The sequence below is a fragment of the Poecilia formosa genome, unplaced genomic scaffold (assembly GCF_000485575.1).
Source record: "Poecilia formosa unplaced genomic scaffold, Poecilia_formosa-5.1.2 Scaffold108, whole genome shotgun sequence".
Lineage (NCBI taxonomy): Eukaryota > Metazoa > Chordata > Actinopteri > Cyprinodontiformes > Poeciliidae > Poecilia > Poecilia formosa.
In genome coordinates, this window is record NW_006800047.1 from 806,912 (window position 1) to 819,513 (window position 12,602).

A 12,602-nucleotide genomic window follows, 5' to 3' on the forward strand; every position below is an offset into this window, starting at 1 on the left:
ATGTTTTGATGAGGGAATAATATTATGGCATGATCTAAAGCTCAAAAAAGTCAGTCTTATGTACCGCCGCTCCTTAAACAAATCCTTGTTGATCGCTGTACAGCTGAAACTCTTCGGCGTGTCTAGCCCGCCTTTTGTTGGCTCATTTCAAATCATCTCCAAAGTGACCGCGTAGATGTCCGAGTCCTCATTGTGTCTTTGTGCGCAGGACGCATCAGACTGAACTTGCTGCTTTTCATCACATCCATTACATGACCTGATCTGGTCGGAGACCTTCGGCTCGCTCGGAGCCCCGACGTGACGTGATGCCGGCTGACACGTCGTGACAGGCCTCCCCTCCCCCTCCTCTTCGCTGACTGCGGGCGTTCTGGTGGAGCCTGGTGCTCTACCTCGCAGCCTGCAGTCACCCAGATATCACCTCGCCGCCTTTCTGACAGCGGAAGGAAAAACTTGGAAGTGAGACACACACGCACGCACGCACACACACACACACACACACACAGAAACACAATCATCCATCGTCAGGCCTCGCAATGAAAGCGCTCCGACTCTGCAGGTATCTCTTGCACGGAGCTGTTGCAGATAGCAGGAACAGAACGCTACACGGTGTCGCCGGGGTTGCAAACTCCGGATTCCTCTCCACTTGTGGAAATATCAAAAAGTACGGAGGAAGTGTCTGAGGCAGTTGTGTTATTTCAGTTCCTGTTGAACTTTTTAAATTGTGTTTCCTCAAAATAAATCTGAAAGAAAAGGAAAGACACGTGTTAGAAACGACAGAACTGCATGAGACTCTTGAGAGTCTTGAGTGACGCAGAAGAGTTGTTTTCACTCAGAATTCAAACCCAATTAGGAACTCTTCCATCTGTTTTCATGAATATTTGTTTTCTTTTAGTCTGGGAAACTTTCCGGCGATTATTGCGTATCCTAATGACCTTGGCCGGCATCAAACAGGGTGCTTTACAGCTAATCTGCAGCACAGGGACTTAAACAGCGTGAGCCAAAGCAGAGTTCCTCCCTCCTCGTCTCGCGCCGAGCTGTGCCCTGGCAGCATGGCGGCCTCAACCGAAGGCAGACGCACATATATATATATAAATAAGTTGCTCAGAGATGTGCCTCTTGAAGCCGTATTACTGGGCTGACGGCTTAAGCTTAGGGAGAAGGAATGAGGGACAAATTTGGTAGCAGATCTTAGAATAACTAAGGTGGGGATAAAGCTTATAAAAAGTGCAAATGGCTGCACTTCTGGACGCTATGCTTAAGGCCCCAAGATGAAGTGCTGACTGTAATGTTTGGAGTTTAGAAGAGGGAGGGAGGGATGGGGGGGGGCTTTTGATCAACTAATTTATGCCTGTTAATCCTTAAAAACAAACTCAAACTGATGCTGAAGCACTGTTTTGAAATATGAAAACAGTTTGTGTAAAGGTAAAAAATGAGATCACGAGTTTGACTTTTCATCAAGACCAGAAGCGTGGTACAACTGCCTGGGTAAACTAAAAAAAACCAGGACTCATGCAGGACTTAAGCTCCGGTGTTTGACTAAATCACATTTTTAACCATGAATGTTTGTTTCACACAGAGAGTAAAGTAAGTACTCTCACTTAATGCCTTCATGTGACTCAGTGAAGGGACTCTGATATCTGCTTTCTTCATCTACAGTTATTAATTTTTTTTTTTACAGTATTTTTTGTTTTTTTAAGTATAAATTGCATGATCAGTTGTGCTCTATGGAAACGCGTACACTTCAAAAAGAGTCAAATCAGGTCCACATAGATAATGGAAACAAATCTCAATTCCAGTTGGTTACTTTTTTGGTTGCGTCCATCAGTTGTGGGATTTAATCATGCCGTTTGTTTTAAGCTATAGGGCACTGGAAAGGATTTCCTTCTAGAGGGTATTCTTACTTTCACTCTAGTTTCCACTAAACTTTATATTTCTCCATTCTCTGTTTAGGCCAAGCGTGAAACTCCAGATCCACACACACAAGTTTGAATTTCTACCCATATTAGGACTTTGTAGTGACTTCCATTCATTTTAGTAACTGGATTTATTTGTGCCCCATAAAGAGTAGTCGGTCTACACTATGTAGTATTTGGTGTAAAAATGGTCTTTACACTGTATCAAATACAAGGACACACACTGAATGACTTTCCATCTTCATAAGGACTTTGCATTGACTTCCATTCATTTCTATGGGCTCACCCCGACCCTTACCCTACATCTAACCATTACATGACTAATTAAACCTAATTAGGTTAGGCTTCACACCTCACCTCTGTACCAAAGAACTAATCTTAAAATAGGGGGCCAACCACATTAGGACAAGAATCTGCCCCACATAAGGTCCTTTGGTCTTCAAAATGTCAGTAGATATGCCAGAGAAGGTCCCAGGTAGAATATCAGAAGGAGTTTATCTAAACCGAATTGTCCTTGCAGGGTTGCTGAGGGACTGATTCCTGCCACAGTCTTCCATACACCATGTTGTCTGTTAAAAACATGAAAACCTGCATTGTGGGACACTGAGATCCCCCACCACTCCCCCAGAAACTGATTTGTCAATTGGCTATTATTATAGTCTACCACCTTACTGGTTATATAATTGTGTCCTTTCATAATTCATTGGTAATAATTCATCAGTGCATGCCATCCTGGTGTTTCACATCCCTGACTGCGTTTGCCACCTACAGCACATAATTACCGCTTTAAAACGAAAGGTCAAAAACACAACAAATGTGATCTCAGTTATTTAAAAGCATAAAAAAATGACAGATTATGATCAAATTAAATGTATTTTTACCTCTAGGTGCAGAAGTAGGTATGAGGGGGTAGAAAAATATGCCGGTATATAATATAAGAGTTCCTTTCACAAGGACTCTTATATTCCCTGTGAGAATATAAGAGTCACAAGCATAATAATCAACAATGTAACATGATAAAATAAAATCATTTATTTTATCATGGCACATGATAAAATAAATTATTTTATTTTCAAAATATAGGTGCTCAGCTCACGTTTTATTCTTCTTTTAAATCATTGTGTTAAAACAGAGAAATCAAGACACAATGATATGATGAGAACATTTTACTGGCCCTTCCCTACAAGAGTGACAAAGTGAAAGTAAACACTTTATATCCACTTCATTATCAAAAATTTTGAATGTTTTTTTTACTTGTTTTAATTAAATCCAGTGTCTTTTGAAATAAGTCTATAAACCTGCTGTGATGGTCTCTTTTACTATTTACCTTTCAAAAAAGGTAACTTTGTATCCAAAGTTTTGAATACAAATGCCAAAATCCACTCAAAACTCCACGAGGTTTAACAAGATTTCATCTTTCTGTGAGCTGCTCTACAGACTGAACCAAGTCAAACCCAAAGTCCCCGGCGGACCAACAGAAGTTCTGCTCCGTCTATCTGCCCACCTTCGTGTTCTTTTGCTCGGAACAAAACTTGAGCAAGTACGGCGGGGTATCGTCTCCGCCCTCTCGGCTTCCTCCGCCTGCCCGCAGAAACCAGACGAGCGAGATGTGCGATATTGCGTCGCCGGCCCTTGTGACTTTTAACATCTGCTCCGCAGCAGATACTCCACTTGGAAGACCCGCACTCTTCCAGAGAGGAGCGCCGCCCTCCTCAGACCGCGCTCTGAGATGTTACCTTCTCCTCTCCCCCCACCCATCCCTGCTCCTCCATCTCCTCTACTGGAGTTAATACACACGCTGCTCCTGGAGCTATTACCGATATGCTCCGGCCAAGTGTAAAGCCTCTATCTGCCACTTATCAGACTCCCTTCTGTAAAGAAGAAGAAGAAGAAAAAGAAAAAAAACTTCCCATCATGGCACACATGCCTCTCCTCTACCAGCAACACGTGATTTTGCTATTCTGGTCGTCTGAGAAGAAAAGTTTCATCACTTTAGCAAAGTATGAGTAGATTTCCTCCATGAAATGTGGGGAAGATGCACAGAGAAGAGCGTTTTATTTTATTTTTATTGATGAGTCCATAATGAGCGAGTTAAAGACGCTTTATCATTCCGACGAGAGCTTTGCTAATTAAACTGCGCAAACATTTTTCTCTGAATTAAACATTAGGCTCGACCTGAGCTGCTTTTCTTCATTCTTAGAACAAGCAGAGTTATAGAAATTCATGAAGTTTGTAGCAGAGCAAGAATTTTTAATCTCTTTTTGCATCTTTATGAGCATGGATTACAAAGGACAAAAAAAAAAAGACCAATTAAGGATTTTAAAAATGAACTTGCGAGAGAACTCAAATTAATTTGGCAAATGCTGTGGGGTAAAAAGCTCTCTCTCATTTTCTCAGTTCACACACAGACAGGGGAAAAAAGGGGCTCTATTATATTATTATAGAATAAAAACAGCCATCAGAAATGGATTAGCCTTGTAAAACAAATTTGGTTTCAGTTTTTGAAAGAAAAGCGATGTGCTTAACATGGGGTACGTTAGTACAAGAAAGAATAAAATGCTTTAAGCAAAAATGAAAAAAAAAAATCGAGTGACGTGGTGAGAATGAATAAAAGAGGAAGTGACATGCCCCTATTATACTTTATTAACTGTATGTGAAATTTTTCAAGAAATTTTACAAAAAGTTTTGTATTTTCTCTTTCTGCTTTATACTAAATATTGTGTCATTTCTGCATTTGTTGGTGTTTCCTCGTGATTTTCGATGGTTGTCCATCAAAAAACTTTTATTCTGACAGCAGAATAAAATGAGAAATATATATTTTTTTCTCACTAATGTCAAATCAGACCAAACTTTTCTTGTTTCATGTCAGTTAGAAATAGCAAAAAAAATTCTTCTTGCTAAATGCCTGAAAACTTAGTAAGAGCGTTTTTCTTTTTTGCTCTCTTCCAATATTCAAGGTATTATAATTGATTGAATGACTATAATTTTGCCACATGCTAAGTGTAATTATTAGTATTTCTGTCCCCTTTTCAGTCTTGCTTAAATCACCGTTACATCCCTGGCTGTGATGGACGGAGGCATTCATGTTTTTTTTCCTCTTGCTCATGGTCATAGGTCGATAATAGTTCAGCCTTAAAAGCACATAAGACCAACCACAATTCCTTTAGTACCACAAACCAACACTTTTGCTTTCTCAGTCTTTCTTCTTCACCCGCAAAGCCAGATTTAACCCCTAAATCTCTGATTCAATACCTTCTCTCTCAATGTGACAATTACACAATTATAACAATTGTGTAATTACAACCCTCATCAGATCACCCATCAAGTCAAACCATTGGAAATCCACTTCAGGAATGTCCATTTTCACTTATTCTTTTCCACAGTCAAGGAAAATTATTATGCGTAGAAGACATTGTATTTTACTGTATGCTATTTTTCCTCCTTGTTTATTGAAGTACGGTGATATTTTTCCTGCTGTGTTACCTTGAAAGATACATTTTTATCTTAGATGTAATAATAGCTCTAGGTATTAATGAAATTGATTGAAAAACAATGTGAAACCCACAGGTGAGCCATTATCGTCAAACTCCCACTCCAAGCTTTCAACCCAAGGGACGACAATCGTTTGAACAGACCAGGTTTGTTTCTTTATGATTACAGAGTCAGTTATTTAATATGTTTCCTCTGAAACATAGACCTTAAACTCTAGATAGTTTTGGAACAAAGCTAATCCAAAAGGCAACCAAGATGAAAAACGGTTACTCTTCCTCCATACCTCAATGGAACCAAATTGGATGGCTCAATCAAATCCAACAGGGAGAGAAATAGCATAGCATAATACGACAGTAAACCTCCATTGTTCAGTCCAGTTCATATTTTCACAAGATCTCTGAACACATGCCACGTTAAGAATGACTTAAAGGTAGAAAAGCAAAACAAGACGAATTTCAAATGTCTACTGCCTTTTCTTGGAGGCTAAGACAGCTCAGCGGCCCTCCCCTTGCTAATCCATGAACACATGTTAGCCCCTGGGGCAGCTAATTTTGAATGTAATTATCTATTTAATCACAAGTTAACATTATTGATCCCCATGTTAAAAGCTATTTATGTGAAGGCCCGTGGGCTGCCAGGAAAGCGCGCACACTCCCATCTGTGTCATTTATTTCCCACTCTGCCGTGCCAACCAGACGCCTGCAGCATGCTGCAGAGATAACAAATGAATTGGGTGTCTGCTGAGGAGGATCATACATGATGGAGCCGGGGTGGATGGAGTGGGCCCTTACTTAAACACACAGCTCCGTATTTAATAAATGGAACAGATGTTAACCAAAGCTAAATTATAAAACTGCTAAGGCAGTCTCTCTTAAGGCTTTACTATGTAAAGACAATTACCTACGAGTTGGACGTCATGATTTATGTTGAATATTATGAAAAGTGAGATGAGACCTGATGTACTTTTAAAATTTTAAAATTATTCGTAGCTTAATGTCCATTAAATGGCTCAATACCCTGAAAGTCAAAATAATTAGTTTCTTTTGGCAGTCAATAGTGAGTAGTCAGTATTTCAGCAGGCAAAATGACTTTTTTTTTTTTTTACCTGTATCAAAGGAAAACTAATTTGATCACATCTCTAAGGAAGAAAAATAAATACATTAGGACAAACTATGAATAAAATCACTCGTGATCCATATTCTGTGGCGACAGCTTTATTCACAAGCGCCTCTAATTCTAGTTCGGTGCCGTATATCTTACCTTGCAATGCGGCAATGATGAAAATGTATGTAGCTACATGGCTGTCGGTAGCCATACAGCTACATGTTGATCTAGATGGGTAAATTGTGCCACCAAGCGCAAGAAAAATGTTCAATGTAGCTTGTGTAAATGCACTATGCCAATTTTTTTGTTTGATTTTTACATTTTGTTGATTTGGGAATTAACATTAGTATTGATTTAGCACATTATTAGTGAGTTCTAACAGTGCGGCTGAGTATTTTCAGTCATTGTCAACACAGGTTGAATTAATGCTGGCATGGTGGTACAGGGGGAGAACAAATGAAAATCTGCTTAGGGCCCCAAGAAGGGCTTGAGCCGGCCCTGGTTACCGCCACATTTTTTTCTTTAAATGACTTATTGCATGAACAAACATCATGTGTGATTTTAATCGTATTCCATATTTAATGAAAACATCACAGTTGCCAAATTGCGTTTTTTTTCCCCCCCTCCACAAATTAAATCGACAAAGGTTTGCGTACATTTGTAACGGAAACGCAATCTGCTGCATTTGCGACTTGCATTTGCATCCGGAGCATCAAGTCAGGCGAACAGAAACGAGCAGAGTGAGGGCACCGCGGCCATGCAAAAAACACATCAGCAGTGTGTGGGATCACCTGATTAGCCCACATGTTTAAACATATTTAACAATCAATGCTCTAAAGGATTCTAATTTGCTTCTTACCGTAACGAGCTGTTTATTTTTATACATAACGCTTGCCGTCGGATTAAATCAGAAAAGGGCTCAAGTGTGTCATGTAATCAGTCTTACCTCAGGCACACACACACACACANCACACACACACACACACACACACACACACATACGCACACAATTATTTAAGCATGCACCAGAGGCTTCAGTTTGAACCAGGTAATTAAGACCAAGTGATGGCATGCCAGAGCCCGACATCGGGCCCTGCGGTTTCAGGAAGGTGTCCTGCCTTATCAGAACCATATTGATCCCAGCCTGAGGAGAGGCCGGTCCGAGGGAATCTGTGTTCATTTTGCGAGCGGACAGAGCTGTCAGCGAGCCAAAGATTAGTCCGTCTAAACGAGTCTTCCTGACAGTACCGGTAAACACCTTCTGTCTGAATGCAGACAGGGGAAATCAAACTTCAGTTTGTCAGTGTGTGAAATAAATCGTATATGAATCATTCACCCCCGCTCCCCCAAAAAAAGCAACATGAGATGTGCTCTCTTCGCCGACCACATGACAAACCTTTCAGCAGAGTGTGCCGTGAGAAACTTTGTGTATCTGGGTTTTGAAGTCTTTAATCCTTCTGCCGCTGACAAACACGAATTTCTTCGAATTCACATCGTTTCTGTTGTGATTAACGCAAGAAGAATCGAGCTCGCTGGCTGGAGGAATGCCAGCGGAAGATAAAGTAGGTCTGAGCCTTGGAACTAATATCAGATTTAAATCACAAAGAAAGGATTTAAGACTTTGACCTTTAAGCTGCTCGTCTCAATATTTTTTACATCCGCCCTCAGTCAAACGTGTGCCATGTGACGGGTTCGCAGGCAGTGGAAAAAAATAACAGAAAAAAAAACAGAAAGAAAAGAGGAAAGTATTAAAAAATAGGCCCGGCAAATCCTTGCAACTTTATGCAGGCACTTGTATTTTTATGTAACATATTAATTTAGTCAACAAGCTGCAAAATCATTAAAATTTCTGGGATTTTTCCTTTTACAAATAAGCTGCCTATTTAACATAAAGTGCAAATTTATTTCCAAAAGAAAGAAAAACTATTGCATATGATGGAATATAATGTGTTTTTCAAAACCTGCAACCTTTATAGGTTGTTGCATCTAAAATTATTAACCATTACTAATCATAACCAACCAGTAATTAGTGCTGGAACTATATAATCTGCAATGTGCCTCTTTAAAAAAACATAAAAATGGCTGCTGAGTACTTCACAATAACCTCTGTGGCTTCAGGAAAGGATTATTTTGCCCCCATGTGCCAAAATGCATGAGCTCAAGATGTTAGCATTTGATGTTGATGACCTTCGATGATGTATGAAATATAATAGCTGACTAGTTGTCTGTCAAGTGATTGAGCTAGCCAACTGAGGACGCATTAAACACAATGTAGCTGAAGTAGCACAGCTGTTAGCCAAGAATGACTTAAAGGTGACCTGAAGGGGAAAAAAAAACACTAGGCTACAATTGTCAGTTTAAAGCAGTTATGGATTAATAAAAGCTGCATATAAACACACAGCAGATCTATTAGCCAGTGCACCAGACGGTTACCATGGAGACTCTGGATGAAGGCTGGTGTAGAAACACTGCTGACCAGTTATTTGTGCAGATGTGATAGTTGCTAGTAGCAATTCATATAGGCTGTTTGATTGCCAACAACCTGAAGAAAGAATATTTATTCAATATTCTTATCACAAAATAACACAACTTAATTTCACATGTTTTTTTAACTTGCGAAATGGCAAATACGTATTTGACTGGTGTTACAAACTGAACACTTTGTAGCCAAATTTTTAAGTAAACTTAAGTAATGTCTTTTGTCTGTTGAACAAAATACTTTTCATTGAACTCTTGTACTGAAACAGTTTTTATGACAAAATAAAAATCAACAGTCTAAGATCAGGGAAAATGTGTGTGTATTTTTTTGTTTGTTAATTTTCACTTCTATTCCAGGTTATTAAAAAAATTCTGTATTTTTCTTAATTTTTTCTGCGTTTTAGTATATTTGATTTTAGTATATTTACTAAGAATCGCTTATGATTTTGTATTGTGTTTTCTCAATACAAATTCCAGGGTCCCTCAATTACAAAATATATACAAAATTATTAGATTTTTTTATTTACCTAGATTCGCATTTTCTTGTATCCTGGCTGTTTGTATCTTTGTCCCTTTATTGTCAACTTTTGCAAAACCCATTATATTTGTATGAGATTCATGCAAATATTCCTAGCTTATTGCCGTTAACGTGTGAGAAACATTCAGTGTTACTCTCTCCCAGACTGAACTCTTATCCCCTCTGATGTATCCCTGCGTGTCCATTTATTGAACCCAGGTAAGTGTGTCCAATTAGTGTTCCTGTGTCTGCCGTGTCAGGCTATGCTAAATCTGCCCCCCAAAAAGCCAGGGATCCTATTAACTCTGAGTAACACCTCTGTATTTTATTCAGCTGCTTTTATGGGCTCGCCAATGTCACTGCATCAAAGGAGCCTTGTCTGTACATGAATCTCACCATGGAAGAATCCTTCAACCCCATTATCTGAGTGAAGTGCCCTTCCTTCGCTAGTCCTAGCCTGCCGTGCCTCGCGCCATTACCTTCCAATGGGCAATCGCTCCTCAGGCCTTCTTTCTTTGTGTCCTGCTTTTGTTCAAAGAAAAAGAGCTTAACCAAATAAGTTTTGTTTCCATGCGTCAGGATAAGATATAAGACCACTTTGGAGATTGTCTTACAAAGAGTGTTGATGCTGGATATGTGGGAAACATCTCATATATTGATTGTTTACTACCTTGATTCACAAGGAATATTTATGAAGTGAGAATTTTTGAGTCCTAGCAAGTCAGAATAGTAGCCGTGTGAAACACTTGAAAAAAGCTTTGGTTTATGATCTTCCAGTAATGTGAAGTATTTGTCTTAAATCTCTAATATCAACAGCTGTGTTTCAATTGACCTTAAAATTGTGCAAAGAACATGCTTAATGGAAATATGCCAATTTCGAAAAAACTGGTTTGTTGATTAAAAAAAAGCCCGCAACCTCCGAGACCAAGACAAAGACTAAGACCTCATCCTCCAAGTCTAAGACTAAGACCACATCCTCCAAGGCCAAGACTAAGACTAAGATCCTCTAAGACCAAGACTACGACTAAGATCAAGACTGCATCCTCCAAGGCCAAGACCAGACTTCCAGAAACCAAGACTAAAAAAACTGGTTGAGACCAAGACCGGTGTCAAGCCTTCCATCCCTGCTGAACAGTGTATTTACTCAGATCACCTGACATTAGAATTTCTTTTAAATAAAATAAAAACTGAAAAAATCTTTAAGGGGGCAAATACATTCTCAAGGCCCTGTATTGAGGAAAAACTCAAGGCAGTGCTTCCATTAAACACGCATTAGATGATTATTTACTCTGGATGGCTGTGGTTCTGCTCAGTGATGCATTGCCGATCTCTGGAGTCCCCCTCCACAGTAGTGGGTGAATATGGGGTGAGAAGGGAAAAAAAACCTCAAGGATAATGGAAAATTGATTTCTATCTCCCCATATCTGTTTAAATATGATTAACAGTGAAGTTGACACAGCATGCCAAATTAATAATGACGTGCTGAGGGAAAAGGCAATCAATAATTGACAAGATAAATACAGATAAAGGTTCTTAATGCTCCTGACGCAGGTCACAGCGATAACAAATGGACCATTACCATGTGAATGATAATCAGGAATCATTAAGTAGGTGTGAATGACAATACAAAAGCACTGCGCCCACCACTTTTTGACATTACCCGGCCGGCACGCCGGGCCCCGGTATCTCTCTGTTAATCTGCTCTGCTGCCTGATAGGAACCTAAAGGTCATTTGGCCGTGCACAGCTTTCACTCCCCAACATTGACTCCTCGCTCATGGCTCCGCCGGTTTCCACTGGATCAAAAGTGAAGTGGCGGCTAATGAAAACAGATCGCGCATTTGTACGTCGTTAGCGCGGCGCGAGGTCTCGGGAGGCAGACCGTTGGACATGTGAGCACGGTTCAGCGGTGATTACGCGGAGGTTAACGGGAGGTCTGACTTAAGTGTTCGCCTCCTTGTATTATGTCGATTTACAGAGCCGTTGAGCCATTACCGCTCACCCCAACGCTCAGATAAAGGTATTTGCCCACAGCTGGGTAGATGGTACTTTGCATTTATGAGCGCATACATTACATTTGACATCAAACATTTGCTTAACATTGCCTCCGAATCTCATTACGTTTTAGTCAGGTCATCATTTACTCGCTGTTTTGTACATCTTTTTGGATGATACATGAATTAACCAGAAAATAAAAAAGACTTCAGGGGATGCAAGAGTGTGCAAAGTCCCTGCTTTGACTTATCATCACCCTGCTCAAAACTATAGGTTTTAGATGACAGGGTTCATAAATGGGTTATCTAAAATCCAATATATATTGGAAGAGAGATTGCAGGGGGAAAGGCGCGCTTGACTGTTTCATCCTGATCCATAACTTTTCCTCCCAACCAGGGCCCATTTATTGTCGATTCCATCCAAAAGACGGCTCCGTCAGTTCTGTGGGAGTCTCGCTGCTGTTTATTTTCAAATCGATACTCAATTACTATAAGGAAGATCCACTCCCTTGCCCATTTTCAAGATGAAATTATAGACTGCAGCAATAACACTTAGTCAAGGCGAAAAGCTGGTGTCATTAACTCACGACTAGGCGGGATAAGTGCTCCGGGATTTTTTAACAGCTGGATTTCTAACCCTCCCGCTCTACTCCTCCTCCTACCCTTTTGGTTTTTAATTAATCAATATGAAAAAGACCTTTCTTGACAAGATGGATTACTAGTGAAAACAATTTTCACCCCAACAGCCTTTTAATTTTAAACTCTGAGAAAGCATCGACTCCAGCTCCCAACAACCCATCAATGCTAGCTTTTAATGCACTTCCTCTTTTGTTATAGAGAAGAATGGAGAACCAGATCCTCTTCATAACTCATGTCATTGATTTGCTAAATGCCAGACATTTGCCATAGGAAAGAGTCCTGTCAATGGCTCTGGCGGGGTGTGTGTGTGTGTAAATTACTCCATTAGGCAAAATTTTGGTTATTTATAGCCGAGAGAAACAGAGGTAATCTGCATTGTTGTGTTGTGGCGTAAATGCACATCTTTTCTGTCCTTGTCACATGAAGAGAGACAAAAAATATATTTAATATAGTTCCATAAGAACAG